The sequence below is a fragment of the Panthera tigris genome, chromosome A1 (assembly GCF_018350195.1).
Source record: "Panthera tigris isolate Pti1 chromosome A1, P.tigris_Pti1_mat1.1, whole genome shotgun sequence".
Taxonomy (NCBI): domain Eukaryota; kingdom Metazoa; phylum Chordata; class Mammalia; order Carnivora; family Felidae; genus Panthera; species Panthera tigris.
Genome location: NC_056660.1, coordinates 122,847,686 through 122,859,819, shown reverse-complemented (window position 1 = coordinate 122,859,819; position 12,134 = coordinate 122,847,686).

Below are 12,134 nucleotides of genomic sequence, written 5' to 3'. Positions count from 1 at the left end.
CAGTCAAAAATAGTGGGAGCTATAACTAAGAGTTTAATAATAGAGGGGCACCTGGGTGGCTCAGTCGGTTAAGAGTCTGACTTCAGCTCAGGTCATAATCTCACTGTTGGGGAGTTCGAGCCCCGTGTCGGGCTCTGTGCTGACAGCTCAGAGCTTGGAGCCTGCTTCCAATTCTGTGCCCCTCTCTCTTACTCCTCATGCTCTAGCTCTCTCAGTCTCTCAAAAATATATAAACATTAAAAAAAGAGTTTAATAACAGTAAGAAAGATAGGAGATGCTAAATAACTATGTTGGGTGGAAGAATCAATGTTTGCATGAGTGAGTTTTCAAAAGCTAGATTTATTTATCTGGTTATGTTTCATAACCATACATATATGTATGTATGACTTGGGCTCATTGCCTGAGTATAAGAGAAACAATCCTGTATCTATCAGATAGTACAACCCAGTAACTCCCTTATGTAGGTAAATTTTGCACCATACCTTTTATTACAAATTGTTTTACATAAGATAATCCCAGTTGATACAACACATTACTTCTATGTATAATAACTTACACAAGAAGAAGTTACCGTCTCTGATATGTAGAGAGTTTTTCTCCAAGCAGTGTTGAAAGACCCAGTCTCCTTTCATTTTGAGCTTCCACATGTGGCTCAAATTTGCTATGCTCATTTGTATCGAGGTAGCTGGAAGAAGAAGAATATCGTGAAGCTGTTCACACATGATTCTTCACCAACTTGGCTTAAAAGTGAAACACAACACACACTCATCCTTGTTGAGAATTAGTCACATTGATCACAGCTATATGCAATGGGGGTAGAAAAATCACTTTGCTTGTTGGGCCTTCTCTTCCCAGCACTGATTCTATATTCTATCAGTGGAGTATGAATTTTATAGACAATTAGCCCCCAGGGCCACCAGATACCACGCACACCCCTTTTCCCACTCTTAGGACACACTCACTTGATTCCTCATAAGAGACAATCTAAAGTGTTATCCAGTCATTGCAACCAGCAAACAGTTCTGACTTCTGAGAGTAGCTCCCTATGGAGACCTGTACCTTATGAAGTGTGCTGCCAGCCCTCATCTCCTCTCCCATACTAACACGTAACGGAGGAGCTTGAACACGGTCACCACAAGTCAGGCTCCCAGTCAAAAAAAGAGTGACGAGATACCACATGACCATCACTGGCACACAGCGCTGATAAAATCTACCTACCTGGACCAGTGAAGTCTCCTGCTTGTAGCGGGGCACATTCTTTGATGATACTCTCTCTCTGTTATTTGAAAAAATGCCCCTTTCCCTAGTTCTTGGCAGTTCCTGGCTCTGCCTTCTGATAGGATCTTACTGGCCTTTGTTTCATCAAGGACCAATCTAAGATGGAGTTTGGGAAACATGTTTACCTTTGGAGCTACATTACTTTAAAATCTACTTCTTCATGGTCAAGTTCAGGGGCTTAAACTTTATTTAAGGTAAGTGGTTCTTTTAACTTGACTTATGGTTTCTCTGGCAATACAAATCCTCAAACTTTAGATGTTTCCTAAACTATTTCCTTTTACTTGCTTCCATTTTGGGGTCTGTGTTCAAAGTTCTTTCCTATAGCCATAATTCTAAGGCCTACATTATGTCTTTATTTTATTTTATTTTATTTTATTTTATTTTATTTTATTTTATTTTATTTGTTTAGTTTAGTTTAGTTTATTTATTTATTTTGAGAGACAAGAGAGCAAGCAGGGGAGGGGCAGGGACAGAGGGAAAGGGAGAATCCCAAGCAGGCTCCACGCTTGGTCAGCACAGAGCTGGAACTCATGAAACTGTGAGATCATGCCCTGAGCCAAAACCAAGCGTCAGATGCTTAACCGACTGAGCCACACAGTGCCCCTGTCTTTTCTTTCTTGATCTCCAGTCCCTGTCTCTACGTTTAAGGGTGGATGGTTTGTGACCATCTGAAGCAATAAGCTTAGGCCGGGAAGCAACATTTCTAATATGATCTTGGCAAGAAACCTGAGTGACTTTATTCAATGGAGGAAATGCATGTGTCTTTTGTTACTAATGGGGCTTTTTCAGTCTGCTTCTTACCATGCAGGTGTTTAGAAGCAAACAGCTTTTCAATCTCCTCGGAAGCCTCACATTTCTGAGGGTTCTCTATGTTCCCTTTAATTTCTACTGGCAAGATTCCAAATACTTTTCTCAACTCATGTCTTTCTCATTGTATGTTAAAATAAGAAAATAAAACTCAGAATATACTCTCACTGTGACTCTTTCTGATCTTTCCCCCTAGAATTACAGGCTCAGTAGGCACATGGGATAGCTTTTGATTCATCATGGTGTGGCAGTCGTAAAAGCCAGTCTCAAAAGTGTTCACACTCATTGAGGGGTAAGGCCCTTAGCCTGTCTCCTTCAGTCTGGGCAGGTTTGGGAGTCAGTCACCAGAGTATGCCAAAGTGAGACTATGTAAGCTACTAGATGTTATAGGTCATATAAGTCCCCACAGTGTGCACCTGTCAAAACACCTGTTCTTAGGATGCTCCTTTTTGGTGTGCACTTTGAATAGATTTGAAGTGTGACTTTTGTTCAATAAAGTGTTATGCAGACTGATGCATAAAGAACCCAAAACATTTTTGAAGAAATTGAACAAGCCTAGAATGAAAGAGATAGTAAGAAATGTAGAGGCCATGTTTTGTGCCCTGCAATACAAAACATCTATGGGCAGGAGGCAGGCTGCGAAAACTACTTAGCTGTAAACACAGGCCATTTTTTACAGGAGTATGTGCTAGGCGTGGGGGAGCAGAGAAGATAACTCAGAGAGAATAATCAAGAGACCAGAGGACAGGGCAGAGAATTAATCCCAGGTAGCAGTGTGGGGCCTTTATCAAAAACTAGCAACTTGTAGGGGCACTGGGTGGCTCAGTTGGTTGAGTGTCTTACTCATGATTTCGGCTCAGGTCATGAGCTGACGGTTGTGGGATTAAGCCCCGAGTTGGAATTTAAGAAACAAAACACACTGGGTGTGGAGCGTGCTTGAGATTCTCTCCCTCTCCCTCTCTCTTTCTCCCCCTCTGTCCCTTCCTTGCTCCCTCTCACTCTCTCAAAAAAGAAAAAAGGAAAAGGAAAAGAAAAACTAGCAACTTGTGCCCAATTACTGAGATTTATAATGAAGGAAGTGGCATGATGAAATTATATTTATATGGAATTATTCTGGCTGAACATATTGTGCTGATGTGTAATGTTGAATGTTGAATGCATCCTGAAAGAGTGGAAGCAAGATGGTGATTAGAAGATTACTGTAATAATTCAAGTGAAAGAAGACAGTGGTTGCACTGAGGAATTAACAGTGAGGTGATGAAAAGTGGTTAGCTGTAGGATATATTTTGAAGATGGAGCCAAAGGACTTTGCTGACAGATTGCATGCTGGGTGTGAGAAAAAGAGTGCAGTCAAGTATGATTATAAGGTTTTTGGCTTAACGACTGGAAAAACTGGACTTGCCATTTTATGAGCTGGTGAGCAACGAGGAAGAAACAATGGTGGAGGGAAAGAATGTCAGGAGCTCAGTTTGGGACACAATAAGTTTGAGATTCTGACTAGATACTCAAATAAAAGTGCTGAGTGGGCTGTTGTATACAACAATCTAGATTTCAGGGAAGAGGTACAGATTGGGGGTACAAATCTAGTGGCAGGTGAGATCACTAAGGGAATAAGTATGGGGAAAAATCCAGTATGGGTTCAAAGGCTGAAACCCTGTAGGTGCCACCTGATGAAGGGACTCATGGAGACTGAACTGGAGCATCTTGGAAGTGTGATGGGGAAAAAAGTACTTTATAGAGGAGGGAGTGTTTCATTACATGAAATGTTGTTGATATATGTAAACTGAATCATGGAATGTTATTCAATCTTAAAAATGAAGCAGATCCTGCCATTTTCAACATGTTATAGCTGTAATTCTTCATATTGGTAATTCATGTCTTCTCTTTTTTTTGTTTTCAGTCAGTCAGACTAGAATTTTATCAGTTTTACTAATCTTCTCCAAGAACTAGGTTTTGGTTTTGCTGATCTTTCTGTACTGATTTTCTGTTTTGTTTTTCTTTTTACTTCATTATCTTCTTTGCTATTTCTGACTTCCTCTGTTATACTTACTTTTGTTTTGTTACTTCCACTTATTTATCTTCTCAAAGTGGAGTTTGAAGTCACTGACTTTAGATCTTCTTTCTTTTAACAAAAGAAGAAAATGTTCAGAATCGGGTTGAGTGTTGTACCACAGTAATGGGCCAGAGTGAAATCTGCAGGTTGATGGTGGTCAGGGGCTAAGCAGGCCATTCAGAACTGATTCTACTTTCTCAAAGAGGAAGTTTCCTCATCTGAGAGTGAGGATGCTGAATGAGATTCACCTAGTGCTTTCTGACTTGATTTCAGCTTATATAGTTTTGACATACTTGGTGTTTTTCAAATTTTTATGTATAGCTTCACATTGCTTTTGTAACGTGACTTTTGTAACATTTTCATCTTCTTGTAATTATACTAGTATATTTAGTATAATGATTGCTATTTTAGGTATTCCTGTCATCTTAACTATTTGCATCTGAAAAAGCAGATTTGGTGTTCTGGATGTCACAGACGAATGATTTGAGTTTGAGTATCTGAGACAGGATAGCTGAGAGCTCAGAGCACATTTCAGAACACGATACTTGTGAAAATGTGAGAAAAATAGGACAGTTGCTTTTGTGTCTCTTCTTCTCTATAAAGTAAGGTATTCCTATGCATTCACCTTTCTTTATGCATTCATTCAAAAAAGCACAAAAAATAAAAAACACAGGAAACAACAGTATTGGCTAGGATGTAGAGAAAAAGGAACCCTCTTGCGCTGTTGGTGGGAATGCAAACTGGTATAGCCACTGTGGAAAACAGCATGGAGTTTCTTCAAAAAATTAAAAATAGACCTACCCTATGACCCAGCAGTAGCACTGCTAGGAATTTACCCAGGGGATACAGGAGTACTGATACTTAGGGGCACTTGTACCGCAATGTTTATAGCAGCACTCTCAACAATAGCCAAATTATGGAAAGAGCCTAAATGTCCATCAACTGATGAATGGATAAAGAAATTGTGGTTTATATACACAATGGAGTACTACAGGGCAATGAGAAAGAATGAAATATGGCCCTTTGTAGCAACGTGGACGGAACTGGAGAGTGTTATGCTAAGTGAAATAAGCCATACAGAGAAAGACAGATACCATATGGTTTCACCCTTATGTGGATCCTGAGAAACTAAACAGGAACCCATGGGGGAGGGGAAGGAAAAAAAAAAAGAGAGGTTAGAGTGGGAGAGAGCCAAAGCATAAGAGACTGTTAAAAACTGAGAACAAACTGAGGGTTGATGGGGGGTGGAAGGGAGGGGAGGGTGGGTGATGGGTATTGAGGAGGGCACCTTTTGGGATGAGCACTGGGTGTTGTATGGAAACCAATTTGACAATAAACTTCATATATTGAAAAAATAAAAAAAAACTGAGAACAAACTGAGGGCTGATGGGGGGGTGGGAGGGAGGGGAGGGTGGGTGATGGGTATTGAAGAGGGCATCTTTTGGGATGAGCACTGGGTGTTGTATGGAAACCAATTTGACAATAAAGTTCATATATCAAGAAAAAATTAAAAATAAAATTATTCTATGATCCAGTCATCATACTACTGGGTATTTGCCCCCAAAATACAAAAACACTGATTCAAAGGGATACATGCACCCCTGTTTATTGCAGCATTATTTGCAACAGCCAAACTATATATATACATATATATATAAAATGACATATTTTTAGGTCATAAAAACAATGAAATCCTGCCATTTGCAACAACATGGATGGAGCTACAGAGCATAAAGCTAAGCAAAATAAGTCAGCCAGAGAGCTACAAATACCAGATGTTTCACTCATATGTGGAATTTAAGAAACAAAACAAACAAGCAGAGAAAAAAAAGAGAGAGACAAACCAAGAAACAGACTCTTGACTAAAGAGAACAAACTGATGGTTACAAGAGGGGAGGTAGGTGAGGGGATGGGTGAAATAGGTAATGGGAATTAAAGAATATACTTATAATGATAAAAAAAATTAAATTAGAAAATGCACATTCATTGTGTTGTCTCACTTTGAGTCTCACAATCTGTGGGGGTACTTATCAATAGGTGAGCTGCTATCTCGTTTTACACATGCTGTAACCATGTGCAATGCCTGACTAGCAAGACTGTAAGTAGCTTCATAACAGATATGAAACAGCCAGTATTTCCTAGAATTAGCCCAAAGGGCACTACATTGACACAGTATCACCTTGTGTAGAATTCTTATGTGGAAGACATATGAATTATGTGAAGACAAAATATGTAGTCACTTAACAAATGTGTTAGGAGGGTATGGTAGATACCCCCATGAAGGGTACACTGACTTTTCCCCTTACTCGGCAGTTATTCTAAAAGAGTGAACTCTGCACAACTTCACTGAAAATAAGACACAAAATTTCTGCTTGACTCATTAGGATGAAACCCTGAAATATGGGGCCTTTCCTCTCCTAAAACTTAGTCACGATGCTAACAAGTCATAATTTCCCTTGGCATGCTGACGTAGGAGGAGGTTGAGTAAATGTGTAATCATTGGAGCTAAGTTATGATTACATACACACAAAAGTCTTGCTTTGACATCTTTCCTTAAGAGCAGTTTCCTCTCTCAATGCCAGAAAGTGTTTGGCAAACTAAGGAAAGCCCTCGCCACAGCAATGTACCTATTCCTGCCTTACTTTTGGTCACACACATATTTCTTTTTCATTTCTTAAATGTTTATTTATTTTGAGAGAGAGAGTATGTGTGTGAGTTGGAGGAGGGGCAGAAAGAGAGAGAGAGAGAGAGAGGTGAGAGAGAGAATCCCAAGCAGGCTCCGTGCTGTCAGCATGGAACCCCATATGGGGCTCTATCTCACAAACCGTGAGAACATGACCTGAGCTGAAATCAAGAGTTGGACACTTAACCGCCTAAGCCACACAGGCACCCTTTGGTCATACAGATATTTCAACAACACCAAAAAGTTAAGAATTGTTTAGCTATGTTAACGTATAAATACCTTCTGCTTGATAGTCCCAGGGGCTTCTAAGCTCTATTATATCAAAACCTAAACCCCTCTTGATTGCTACTGAATCTGCCTCTTTTCCATGTCTTTTTATTTGATTAGCAGTATCTTTATAGATGAGTGTTCATCTCAGACTTATATTTGGTTTATACCTCTACACTAGCTAGTCATTAAGATGGCATATTCTTCCTTAGTAATCATCTCTAAGAAAGGAAGAATCATAAATTATTAAGTTTGCAAAGGTCTGATTTAAAAGATATTTTTTAATTTTTAATTTTTAATTTTTTCAAAGATCTGATAGTAATCATATAGATGTTGAATAGGTCACACAATGCAGAACATTTTTGAATATGTAAGTATTCCATAGCTTTTAAATCAATTCCAAATACTTAATTTCTTTCTTAATTTTATAATCATTCCTTGATAATTATTTCTATTTCTATCATTTTCTGAATCCTGCCAGTAAGGGCCAGATCTACTTACAAGCAAGTTTTAGGAAAGTTGAAACCTTCAAAATATAAAGTAGAAGTTCTCCATCTACCAAAAGACCAGATAATCTGAGGAAGTTCCTCCTTCCTACTCCTATTGTTAGGCAACTGCCATCATGACAAGGTGAGATGAAGCACAGAGGCAATCTGAGAAGATTTTGCCATGTCTTAGTTTAAAACATACTATGAAAATGTTTTAGAGCCAGACGTCATATTGTTAGTTACGGCTTCAGTGGGGTGATAGATCTCAGGTGGTTAAGTCCTTTTCATTTATTTCTTCATTCGCTTGTTGAATAAACACCTACATTAGGCCAGGCATTAGAGTAGGTATAGGGAATATTACAATGAACAGTGATATAAAATGTCCCTGCTCTCCTGAAGTTCATGGTCTAGTTATGGAAAAAGAGGTTAGTAAAAATTATCCTTGTGATATGATACGTACAATAAACAGGTTAGACAACAGAAACATCCATGAAGAAAAGGAAGCCTGAGGAAGGCTTCTTATCTCCTTTTCTTCCCCATAGCTACAAGCAAAAATATTATAACCTGCTATTTTATTTCCCAGATTTAGCTTCCATCCTATACTTTTTTCTTCTGGGAACCAGACTGTGATTCACAGGTTTCTGCTTCCCCTGAATACTACCCAAGGTATGACATCAACCCTAGCTTAACAGCAGGCACAAGGAGATTCTTCTCCCACCCAGCTTCTCATGAGAGCCTGCCTCTGGGGAGCTAGTTTGCGACAGGAAGAATTGGATAGCAACAGAATCTGTCCTCCTCAGGTCACTGATCAAACTCTGTTCTGTACTCAGTTGTCCTAAGTTTTGTCTCATGTGGTGCAGTTGCATGCATAGAGAAGATAAACATAATTTCTAACGGCTGAGAAACATTTTAGATATACAAAGCTTGCACCTGGCTGCAATCTTCCCACAGCCTCTGTAAGAGCAGTCATTAAACCTTTACTTGACTATTAAGCGGGGACTTTACTCCTTTGCAGCGAAGCCCATTCCTTTGTTAGATTACACAGTTAGACAAAGCCTCCCTAATTTTAATTGAGACCTGTCTTTCTGATGATTCAATTTCCCTAATTTTCTACCTTGAAGCCACACAGATCACAGTGTATCTCTCTGTCCCTTGATAGAATCTCTCCCTTTTTTCCTTTCTCTCTCCCATATCCTTTGTTTATTTCTTTCCTTCCTAAACATATCTCATGCTCTCTATCAATATTCTCTTCCATGAGCTAAATGTCTGCAGTTTTGCCTTTTATGTTTAAAATTATTTTATTTTTAAGATTTTATTTTTTTAAAGTAATCTCTACATCCAGCACAGGGCTCAAACTTACAACCCCGAGGTCAGGAGTCACATGCTCTACCTACTGAGCCAGTCAGGCATCCGTGCAGTTTTGCCTTTTAAAAATGGAATGATTTTTAGCACTTTCATTATTTCGATCAAGTTTTTCTATACAATTTCCAATGTCCCATATTTTTCATTAAGTTTTCTACCTATACAGGTGCACAGACACATGCATAATATTCCTGTATATATAATCCTATATCTATTATGAAATATATGATATTCCAGAATCCACTTCATCAAAATAGAATTTAGCAGGGGTAACTTCTGGCCATGCCAGCACTCCAGCTGACCCCAGGGGAAGCAGATGAATGAAATGGCTAACTCCCCAAATTGTGAAAATAGCAAATTGTTATTGCTTTAAAATGCTCAGTTTTGGAATATCTGCCATTCAGCAGTAGATAACCAAAGCAGGGTGGCACAGCAAAACCAGACCACAGAATTGCCTTCTTCTGAATTTTAACAAATGAACCGCAAAAACAAGAAGTGTGTCAAAATTTCATGTCAGCATGTTAAAAAAAAGAATGCCGGGGCGCCTGGGTGGCTTGGTCGGTTAAGCGTCTGACTTCAGCTCAGGTCATGATCTCAGGGTCCGTGAGTTCGAGCCCCGCGTCGGGCTCTGTGCTGACAGCTCAGAGCCTGGGGCCTGTTTCAGATTCTGTGTCTCCCTCTCTCTGACCCTCCCCCGTTCATGCTCTGTCTCTCTCTGTCTCAAAAATAAATAAAAACGTTAAAAAAAAAATTAAAAAAAAAAAAAAGAATGCCTGGGGACCAGATCTTGAAGTACATTGCAAAATTTGAAAATAAGAAAAGAAAAAGAACAACCTGAGATGTCAAAGCTTAAGTCTTAAGTTGAAACTTACCCTCAGAAGCAGAAATTATAAGATTACAGATTTCTCCACAATTTCTATTGAAAAGACTATTTGAAGAGTAGGAAGAGGGTTTTTTTTTTTTTTTAATTGTTTTCCTCTTTTGATAGATTGGATAGGTGAGGAAAAAAATGAAAAAAAGATGCTATGAGATGAAGGATGAAAAAAGCCAATTTTAAAAAAGTAGATTCACTCATCTCTGATGGAAACTTACACTCCAAATTCCCACATCCAAAAGGGGAAATAAATGAATCAATACAAAGCTATTCTTTCCATGTATATAAGATAAATTGCCACTCATGTCAATTGAAAAAGAGAAGAGACAGCAGAGAGGGCCTAATTCTTCCAGCAAAGGCCCTATTCTTTCCAGCTGAGCTCTCCCTATTTAATCACAAACTTCTCACCACAGGAAAAAAGGAGAGAGAACTAAAATAAGCCCTTATTTGATAGATCAAATGGCAAGGCAATAAAGCTGCATTTAGTAGTATACAGATGATTAAGGAAAATTAATTCACTCTATGTCAAAGAGAAGTATGGCTAGAGCTGTACATTTTGAGGTTGAAATTAAAATGGGAAAGCTGAAAGGTATGCCAGTCCCTGATCATAGCCAAAGAAAAATTAAGGAGAGCTATGTTATATGAAAGAAACATGATGACGACTATCTGAAAATAAATATAATCCAAGGAAACAAATTACGTTTTTCTTCAGAACTTCACCTTAGTAAAAGAACAGGACTTATTACAACGTAAGATCAAAAGCTAGATAAGGAAAATACAGCTGAAATGTAAAGAAAAATGGAGGTAATGCATAATTTATTAGCCTTTTGATAACTTCTTCCTTTATTTTGCACATTTTTCTATTGGGCTGTTGTGTTTTTCTTATCATCTATAGGAGTTCTTCATGTATTTCTAAGAGCCTCTTGTTGGATACTTGTATTGGAAACATTTTCTCCTAGTAGGTGGTTTACCTTTTACTTTACTAATCTTACTAATTTAATTTACTAATTTGCTAAAATTTTGATGAATTTTAATTTTAATATTTTAATATTGCAGTTTACCATATTTTTATTTACACTTCATGCCTTTTTTTGCTAGTTTAAACAATATCTGTATTCTCTAAATTCATGAAAGTCTATTTCCTTCTAAAAGATTTTCTGAATTGTTTTTTTTGAATATCAATTCAAACTGACATTGTTGAGTCAAGATTCACTTTCTCGCATGCGCATATCCAGTTGACTCAGTATAATTTGATAAAGAGAACATGCTTTCAAAATTCTACTACTACTAGGATCTTTTTGTCATAAATCTAATGACCATACATATGTGTGTCTGCTTCTGGACTCTCAATTCCATTCCACTGGTCTATTTGTCTATCTTTGCAGCAGTATATTTTCTTTATTATTATTGGCTGAGAATAAATCTTATTACCTGGTCATGTGAATCCTCCACCTTTGTTCTTCCTCAAGATTATCTTCTTTATTCCTGTTACATTTTCATACAAATTTGAAAATAAAATTGTTGTTCTCTCAAAAAACAAAAAACAAACACTCCAGCTACAAAAACAAAAACAAAAAAATAATTCCTGCCACATTTTTGAGTCAGATTATACTGAATCTATAAAACAATTTAGAGTGAATGTATTTCTTTATAATATTGAATTTTTAAATTGATGAATGGGTATGTACTTCCATTTCTTTGGGATTTCTTTACAATCTTTGATTAATATTTTATAATTTCAAGGTATAGATTATACATACCTTTTGTTAGAGTTTTTTTCCTTATACATTTGTTATTTTGATATTCTTGGAAGTAGTATCTTTAAATAAGTTTCACTTTAATGTATTTATTGCACCCATTTAGATATAATTTCTTCTTCTTCAATGGCATATTGACCTACTATTCAGTACATTCTCACTTCAAAAGTAGCATGTGTAGTGTGATCCTATTTTTATTTCCATCACAGTCATTAAGAGAGAAAGAGGAGGAGTTCAGAAAAGATTTTAATCTAAAATCAGTGACCGTAAGTCTCGATTGTAATGTTTTGCTTGCTTTTACTTTTTTAAATTAAAATGTATTTTTCTGTATTTCTGAATTCTTCCTGAAGAGTACATATTACTATCACAAAGCAAAATAATTTTAAATTACAAATTAAAAATTTCAGTTAAAGAAAATGAACCAGGGTGTAGATTGGTCTTGTAGTTTGCATGGTATTTCAATGAACCTCTTTGGCTGCCTACACATACCCATACTCCAAGAAATTCCTAATTTTGTTTGGAAAATATATGATAAACAATTTACTCAAGTTTGTGCCTTTGAGTT